This window comes from Grampus griseus, assembly GCF_964374135.1.
Source record: "Grampus griseus genome assembly, chromosome: 5".
NCBI lineage: Eukaryota > Metazoa > Chordata > Mammalia > Artiodactyla > Delphinidae > Grampus > Grampus griseus.
In genome coordinates, this window is record NC_138998.1 from 97557817 (window position 1) to 97567318 (window position 9502).

Consider the following 9502-nt stretch of genomic DNA (forward strand, 5'->3'; position numbering starts at 1 on the left):
TGGGTTGGTGCCTACAGACCATCCAATTGCCAATGGCATCAAATCAGAAGAGTTACCTCTAGAGCAAAAGGCTAGTAAGGACCACTGTAGATCAAGACCTAAAAGCAGATAGCTCCCTGCCCAGTGATGTCTTGAGGCAGTTGCCTCATAGACATTCCTGATTACATTTCTTGTATACATGACTTTTTCTGAACCATTGTGAAACCATAAATGCATACACTGCATAATTAAAGACCCCCCCCACCATGCACACTCCCTAAGTTTCCCACCACCACCTCTTTTTATGCGATACCACTATAAAAGGGTTCAAGGGCATTCCTTGTATTAAAGTGAAAAGCACAAATTATTTAACCACTGTAGATGAGGTAAAGTACACAAATACATCATTATCCAGTTATACTGAAATGGCTTTAACCATGAAACAGTTCATTTAAACATTCCCTATGATACTTCTCCTTTTAATGTGGTATAAGCCACTGGCTCTCAACTTTGGGGGTCACTATATCCATTCAGATATGATTGTTTAAAAGTAACAGAAAACCCTATCCAAGTTCGTTTACATAACATTTATCAGTCACAGGAGGGGAAGTCCAGATGGAGGTCAGGCTTCAGGACGTGGTTGAACCAGGGGCTCAACAATGTCATGAGGACGCCAGTTCTTTGCATCTCTCTGCCCTTCGATCCACAGTCTCAGACTCATCCTTTCATAGTTGTAGGCTGGTTTCCAGGCTGGGCCACATGCTTCCTCATACTGTGCCTTTAGTTGAAGAACAGTTTTTCTCTCTCAAGAGTTAGGAAAAATGCTCAGCGATGGGTACATCAAGCTTATTTTTCTATTCTCTCTAATTTAAACCAATTATTGCAAAGAGGTGCAGGGTTATCCTTAGGTCAAGCACACCTCCCTAGAGCAGATATTATTTCCCAAAACTATATCGCTGCTACACAGTGGGGAGCCATAGAATGAGGGAGTTAACTACCAGGACTGCTCTTGTTGAATCTGAGGAACACAATGGAGCCTGTTCCCAGAAAACACAAATATATACCAAAGTTTTCACACAATTTCAGGGGGTTCGCAGGAGCTCCTGAAGGACACCTAACACCTTCTCTAAGGGTCCATAGACCTCAAGGTTATAAACTTCTCATCTAAACACTGAACCTGGGGTGCAGTCATTCTAACATTACGCCTTTCTTCTCTCTCTAGGGCCAGCAATTGCCACAGTTCTCCCTTTCATCTTCAGAGAAGCGAGGGCATCATGTATATGCCAGGATGCTCTTTGGTCTTAACGTGATATGTGAAATCAACTCCTCCAGGAGTGCCAGCTTCATTCTTTCTCCTTCCTTCATTCTGTGCTTTTCTTCACCTCTCCACACGCTCCATAGACCCCCGTGCATGGATGCCCATCCAGTTTTCAGATCACATTTATCCTTCCTTTCTCTTTGCCTTAAATTCTTTCTTAAAAATTATTTCCTTAGTACCTACATTCTGCATCAAAATATCCCACATTCTAAAGTACAAATTTATTAAGCATTTACTGTGGAGCAGGCATGCTAGTAGGCATTTTGTGTACATTAAGTTGTAAAATCTTGACAACTTCATAGAAAAAGTATTATTTGCTTTGTTCTAAGGCGAGGAAGTCGCTGTACAGAGAGGTTAGTTAGCAAGGGGCAGAGCTGGGATTTGAACCCAGATTTTCATTTGACTCTAGGTCATGTGCTCTTTCCGCAGCATCACCACATTCCTAGACTTTCTATGCTCCCCTTATGCCTGTCTCAACCTCAGTTCTGGGCATGACAAAAAGGACACCAAATTTCCAAAGAAGTCTTTGCTAAATACCTCTTAGCATGTTAAATATTTCAGGTCTCATATTTATATAAAGCCATGAATATATCAGTTCTTGATCCAGAGCTCATCCTTCAATTCACAACTGCTGTGTGGGGAATTTTATCCTAGTTTCATAACTGATGCTCTCAAAAAAGGGAATTTTTTTTCACCAATCACAAAATTTCAATTTTTTATTTTTCTCTACTTCTTCTCAAAAGGTCTTAGTTTGACCTAGTAATCTGAAATATTTGGCATGTGATTTTTGAGCAAAAAAACCACAGTTGTTTTCTTCCCTCCTTTTAGCCCTAACTCTCTGAAACTCTCCTTTAGTTTTCCTAATCTTATTCATGGATACCAATCGTCTTCTCCACATTCCAGTCAGGGGAGTGGATTCACAGACAGAAACAATCTTTCTAAAATGCTGTGATTATGAAGAGAGACAGAGCTCTCCTTTCAAAGCCCCTTGCTTGAAGTAACCATAATCACACTGCGGTTCTGTGATGTTGATAACCAAATCAAATACCCTCCTCTCCTTGAGTCAGAAAAAATATCTTGCTATTTATGATGTATATAAATAACAGCTACAAAATTGAATATGACACACATGCATGTGAGGATAAAAGAGAAAACTGAAGCTTGGGTATCTTCACAGTCCTGAGACTAGGTTGATAGAATGACAATGTAAGACAAAAGGAGACTCTGTAGGTAGATAGGAAAAGGACTGGGGTAATATCAAAAGTATGGTATGGTACAGGCCCCTATCAGAGCAGATGCAAACCTTAGGCCTCGTACTGGCCCTAGAGGGCCTCCAGCCATGCCAAGGCCATCCTGTTTAGATGCTGGAGAGTAGAAGGGGTAGGGAGCGGTCTGGAGAGTCCTGGGGGAGGTGCCATGATAGTGAGGGTGCATTGGCTACTCATTTACTGAATAGAAATATCCCATACAGAGCTTCTACCCTCAAAGGTGTGAACGTGCTACACATCAGCCTGGAGAAAGAGAAAGGTAGGTGATCAGACACCCGAGAGTACCCAGGACAGTCCAGTTTGTACTTGTTATTCCAGTGTCATTATCAATAGCTCCTTCTTAGAGAATCATGTTTGGTCTTTGTGTCCTTGTATTAGGATGACCATATGATATATTTTAAAGTGTCCTCGATTGGACAGTATATGATACGGTCACCCTAATAAAAGGACACAAAGACAAATTATCGTTCTCTTTGAAGCAAGAAGTCACAGGCAGGGGAAGACCTTGGCATCCGAACAGAGAAAAAAATGGTAACAGAGAAAATATCCCTACTAATCGCCCAGCAAAAACTGTGGGTATATGAATGTCAGTTTTCAAGGTAATCTAGGGATTCAAGGACACAGCCAAAGACAGCCCAGGATAACAGGGCTGCCAACAGATGCCACTGCCAAAGCTCCAGGAAAAGTAAGAGCTGGAGGAAAGGCAAAATACACAGGGAAACTTGGCAAGAGACTCCTTCGGCTACAATAAGCAAAACAAAAGACAACCCAAAGAATGGCTTGGGCTGCTTTGTATGGCCTTGGAGGCCGTGCACCACCCAGCGACAAGGGTGCCATCCCACAGACTACGATGAGAATGCCACTCTCTAGAGTTGAACAATACACAATCTACACGTGGCAGCCTCAAGAGTAGCATTATTCCAGCTTCTCTGTGCCCACAGAGAATATAATTTTTGATATGCACACTTTTAATTAATTACATGTCTTTTCTAAAATCCCTACAGTCTGTTCAATCATTCATATGGTTTATTCAGGTTATGTGCCAAGAAGTCCATGGTATTCATTACTTGGCAGCCTTGAAGAAAGGTAATCTCTCCATCGCACCATCAAGGAACAAAGTATATCATAGACTGCATTTAAAAAATAAGGAAGGGCCTTCCCAGCTGGCGCAGTGTTTAAGAATCTGCCTGCCAATTCAGAGGACACAGGTTCGATCCCTGGTCCGGGAAGATCCCACATGCCACGGAGCGTCTAAGCCCGTGCACCACAACTACTGAGCCTGTGCTCTAGAGCCTGCGAGCCACAACTACTGAGCCTGCGCACCGCAACTACTGAAACCCGCGCGCCTGGAGCCCGTGCTTTGCAATAAGAGAAGCCACTGCAATGAGAAGCCTGCGCACTGCAGTGAAGAGTAGCCCCCACTCACCATAACTAGAGGAAGCCCATGTGCAGCAACAAACGTGCAACACAGCCAGAAATAAAGTTAAATTAAAAAAAAAAACAAATTAAATAAAAAAACAAATAAGATAAAGTGGTGAAAAAAGATTCATTAGGGATTCTCCCACACTGTGGGAAAATTCATAAAATACATTCTTATCAGTTCACAGGCCCTATCACTGCCTTTGTATAATATTCTTTTGCTTGACAATTAAAGACCATCACATGTTAAATGGTGGGCAAGGATAGTCAAGGAGATTGCATTTATTATAATCCTGATATCGTTAAAACAGGCATCTTTCAAATCATCATGGAAAATAAATATAGTACTAGTATATTCCAAACTCTCTCACAGACAACAGGTACAAATGAGGAATTCATTTACATTAATACCCACAAATTACAATGTCTTCAAGCCCCTCCTTTTGTTGCTAGAACTAAATGGAGAAATAAAATTTTCTTTGACAAAAGGGTCAGGGGTGGCTGAATTAAAATGTAAATGAGGGATCTTAATGATCTAAAATGATTTTTTTTTTTTTTTTTTTTTTTTTTGCGGTACGCGGCCCTCTCACTGTTGTGGCCTCTCCCACCGCGGAGCACAGGCTCCGGACGCGCAGGCCCAGCGGCCATGGCTCATGGGCCCAGCCACTCTGCAGCATGTGGGATCCTCCCGGACGGGGGCACAAACCCGCGTCCCCTGCATCGGCAGGCGGACTCCCAACCACTGCACCACCAGGGAAGCCCTAAAATGATATTTTGACAGTTGTCAGGAGGTGGAAAAAAAACAGTATAGTTTGTATGGTAGCTAGTAACTCTTAAGATCATACTTTGCATGTTCCCACCTTCATGCCTTTGTCTACACCATTCTCTTCTCTGATCATGTCCTAACCTTTCAACCTACTGAAATCCTGTTAATCTCCAAGGCCTCTTCTCTGAAGCTTTCCAGATTCCTCCAACAAAATGCAATGTCTCCAACCACTACATCTACACCTATTTCATGGTATGCACAGGACTCCACTTTGTATCACATATATTTGTATGGCTGTCCAGTCATCTCTAATAAACTTCCCAAACTTATGAGAGAGCCATTCTTTATTCATATTTGTATCTTACTATAGTATTGAGAGGAATATGCTTAAACATATTATAAATGACTTAATATTCATTTAATCAGATTAGGAAATAGGGAATAGCAGTCTTTAATTCTATATTCAGCATTCATGAAAGCAACTCATGCCAATTTACAACAAAATCTTTTCAATACACAGTCATCTTAGAATATGTTCACTGTGGACCTGCCTTATGTTTTGTTTCGGCAGGGTTGTGGTGCTTCCCTCCCCACACACATACACATCAGTTAGGATTGCATTTGGTTGCAAATAACAGGAAACTGAATATGTAGACTTTACTAAATAGGGGTTTATTTTTTATTTTTTCCTGTAACATGGGCTTTAGGACAGAAACTAGTGGCAAAACCTGGAAATAGAAGGGTGGTACCTAGAATCTAAAAAAGAAGACAGTTTTTCTGAGTCAAAAGCGTCACGATTCTTTCATTGATACATTATTAATTCACCAAACTTTTATTGAAAACCTACTGTGGTGCTGTCTACTGGCAAGAGACACTAAAATTAGTATAAAATAGTCCATGATCTCTAGCAACAAAAATTTAGTAACTTAGAATGTAAGCATGTGTGTAGAATGACAATCACAGTTAAGCCTGGATCTTAAGATCCCTGTGATCTTAAAGCAATGGTCTATGGATCACTTCACAGTAAGGTTTAAGGAAAAAAAATGAAGCTCCCAGAAGGGATTCTCGAAAACCTTTAACCTAGGCTAAGAGAAGCCAACAGTGTAAAGTGATATTTGTGATTTCCAGTAACTTTTCATAGTTTGTACCATGTCATTTATTCACACTGTGGGGAGTTGTAGGTGGACTTCACACAACTGGATGTAGCAAAGCAGCTGAAAGCATGGAGGAGGGAAGGAGGTGGGGCAAAGGAGAGACACAAGCATGACTTTTGACAGAGAAATTGTTCCTTTTGGGGTTATGGTAGTGAAGGGTTATTCTAAGATCTACTGGTAGTTGAAAAGAAATGCCATCAGGACCTAGTTTATTTTATCACAGAATTCTCATATGTTTCATTAGAAAATTTCACAGTTTTGTTGTCAGACTGACTCAGTGGAAAAGAGCCTGCCACTTAGGTTGGCACCAAGTCAGTACATGCTCTCGCCCACCTAGTAAGTGGCTGTTAAAATGCAAACAGAGCATTGGGACTCCAGGGATATGGGATGAAAGTACCCACTGACCAAGCCTGCTTCACTGAGATCCTCATCAGGCCCAAGACAAAATTTAAGTAGCATAGTACTGGCATGGGAGAATGTTCCAGAATCTCAGAAAGTTTCAGAACATTTCATTTATTTTTATTTATTTATTTATTTATTTATTTTTGTGGTACGCGGACCTCTCACTGCTGTGGCCTCTCCCGTTGCGGAGCCCAGGCTCCGGACGCGCAGGCCCAGCGGCCATGGCTCACGGGCCCAGCCTCTCCGCGGCATGTGGGATCCTCCCGGACCGGGGCACGAACCCGTGTCCCCTGCATCGGCAGGCAGACTCCCAACCACTGCGCCACCAGGGAAGCCCTCATTTATTTTTTAGATACACATTGTGGCTTGGTCTTTGGAATTGTGAAAGCAGGATGGTGAAAGGGCACTAGAGTCCTGTAGTTCAATATGTAGACTTTCATTTATTTACCGCCTCTCCCCCCATTTTCAGCTCTGATTCTTAAATTCCAGCCCTTCTGCCTGATAGTCCCTCAATTTACAAAACTCTAGCCCTTGTCCTTATTGGCATATACTTTCCTAATTCTTCTAATGTCATTTTAATATCATTTTGAGGCGGGAATAAACATTTGTGGTCAATCCACCACTTTTTTTTGTTTGTTTTGCGGTACGCGGGCCTCTCACTGTTGTGGCCTCTCCTGTTGCGCAGCACAGGCTCCGGACGCGCAGGCTCAGCGGCCATGGCTCACGGGCCCAGCCCCTTCGCGGCATGTGGGATCCTCCTGGACCAGGGCACGAACCTGTGTCCCCTGCATCGGCAGGCGGACTCTCAACCACTATGCCACCAGGGATGTCCAATCCACCATTTTTAACTGGAAATTAATCTCTCAGAATCTTTAATCCCTTGTGGGACTCCGTTCGGCAAAGATTAAGGAATGCCAATACATTCTCTGAACACTAAATTCAATGCTATACAACTCCAGGACCTGGGCTTGTGCACCTTTCAAAATATTCAAGACAAATTTTTTATGAACTTTCAGAAAATACAAGAGATAAAATGGACATTTACGAGCACAGTTTTCAAAATAACCATCTGTATCAAATGACAATTTTGTAACAAAAAAATTAAAATGCACTTTTATTAGGTACTTGTTGCCTGTTGGTAGCAGGCTTTAGAAAATATCTAGGTCACTGAGTGATATAAGCAAAATTCTCAGAATAATATGGAGGCAGTGTGGTCAAGCGGAAAAAACACGATCGCTCACATGAGGCAGGCTTGGAATCTCAACCCAGCTAAGTCCTGGCCTAATCACACTGAACCAGTGTGTCCACGTGTGAATAATTATAGTTCACTGAGATGCCATGAAACATCAATAACATGTAAAATGCCTAGTAGAGGTAGATGCTCACGAAATGTGAGTCCCCTTCTCTTCCTCTTCTGGCTGAGGTCCCTGATCATGGGAGGTGACCCAGTATTAGAGTACATGATTCTTCAGTTGCTGTAGGGAAGTACCTCATCCTGATCACAAACAGCCTTATGATGAATCCTGGTGACAGGAAATTGTGTGCAACTAATTCCTACCATGAGAAAGCTGTACCCACTGTGACAGGCAAGCTGCTTGCTGGAGACCGAGGGGCCCATTAAGCAAGCACTGCATCTGACCTGTTGCCGGGGTTTTAGACACTGCCCTGCAGCCTGGCTTGCTGCCCATTGCTCCTGGCGGCTGTGAATCAACATTGTGACAGAGAGGGCACTGGGTCAACTACATTCCATTAACGGATCAAAGTGTTTTCTTTTAGACTCTTACAGCAAAGCAGATAGAAGATGGAAGATATACAGCTTAGAGTGGACACAAGCTTGGCAGAAACAGACATATAAGGATTTTTCAGCATAAATCTGAAAAAGCCAAAGACCCTAATAAACTCACACTGCCTGGTTGTCAGAATTAAATCTTCTGGCCCAATGGTTCTCGATGTTTTCCCCACCACTACTCAAAGGAGTCCACAGGTTTACATAAGGGGGCTCTCAGAACTTGTGAAGCCCCATCAGGTGATTCTGTTGGAACTCACCAACTCAGTAGAGTAGCTCATTTATTCCACAGTCCAGGAAATTGTGTCATAATTTTTATGCAGCTTGTTTTTAAATCAATTTGGAAACCTGATGGAGAAAAAATTAGCATTCATTGGTAAGCTGTAGAATTCCGAGTTTTTTTACATTTTTTTCAAGGATATTTTACATTCTCAAGATATTATCAATGACAATTCATACTGTCTTCTCCTAAATACAGTTTTCTTATTTATTAGCTACCTCAAGTCCATGAAGATAATTTTTTTTTTTTTTTTTGCGGTACGCGGGCCTCTCACTGTTGTGGCCTCTCCCGTTGTGGAGCACAGGCTCCAGACGTGCAGGCCCAGCGGCCATGGCTCACGGGCCTAGGCGCTCCACGGCATGTGGGATCTTCCTGGACCAGGGCACGAACCCGTGTCCCCTGCATCGTCAGGCGGACTCTCAACCACTGCACCACCAGGGAAACCCCATGAAGATAATTTTTAAAGAATGATATTTAGAGATTACTCACTTTACCTTTCATGAATGTTAGCCGCCTCTTGTACTGATTTGGTTTGGGAAAATAAAGGTGGGATTTATTTCATATGATAGAATGGAATGAGATTCACAACTATGAAGATGATTCTAGGACTGTGAAAAAAAATCTTGACAGGTAAAGAAGGGCTTAAATTCTCTACACACAGAATATATAGACATACATGTTGGGAAGTAACTTTCAGGAGAGAATATGTGATTACAGATGGGATTTGAGTGAAATATTTTAACAGATCTTTAAACATGGCTTGTTTGTTTCATTTTGTTTTCCATTAGGACACAGATGGTGTTAAAAAGTTTCATTCTGGGCCATGTTTAATTTCTCTAAATGGACAGCTGCCATAAGCATGTATGTTAAGAGTTTGTTCATTAGGAGAGAATTTCAATTTAATTATATACAGTATTGCATGGCTCTCTGTTGGGGATATTATATTGTAGGTGATTTAATTAATTCCATGCATATGTGACTATCTAACAGTTTCTAGAGTGAGTGGATATACTTATATTGTGATAGGAATTACTTTGTTAATATTATTTTTACATATGTGAATAATCGTACATGACAAAAAGACCAAATTGAATACTGAATTACCTTATGTCTGCTATTTGATTTGGGGG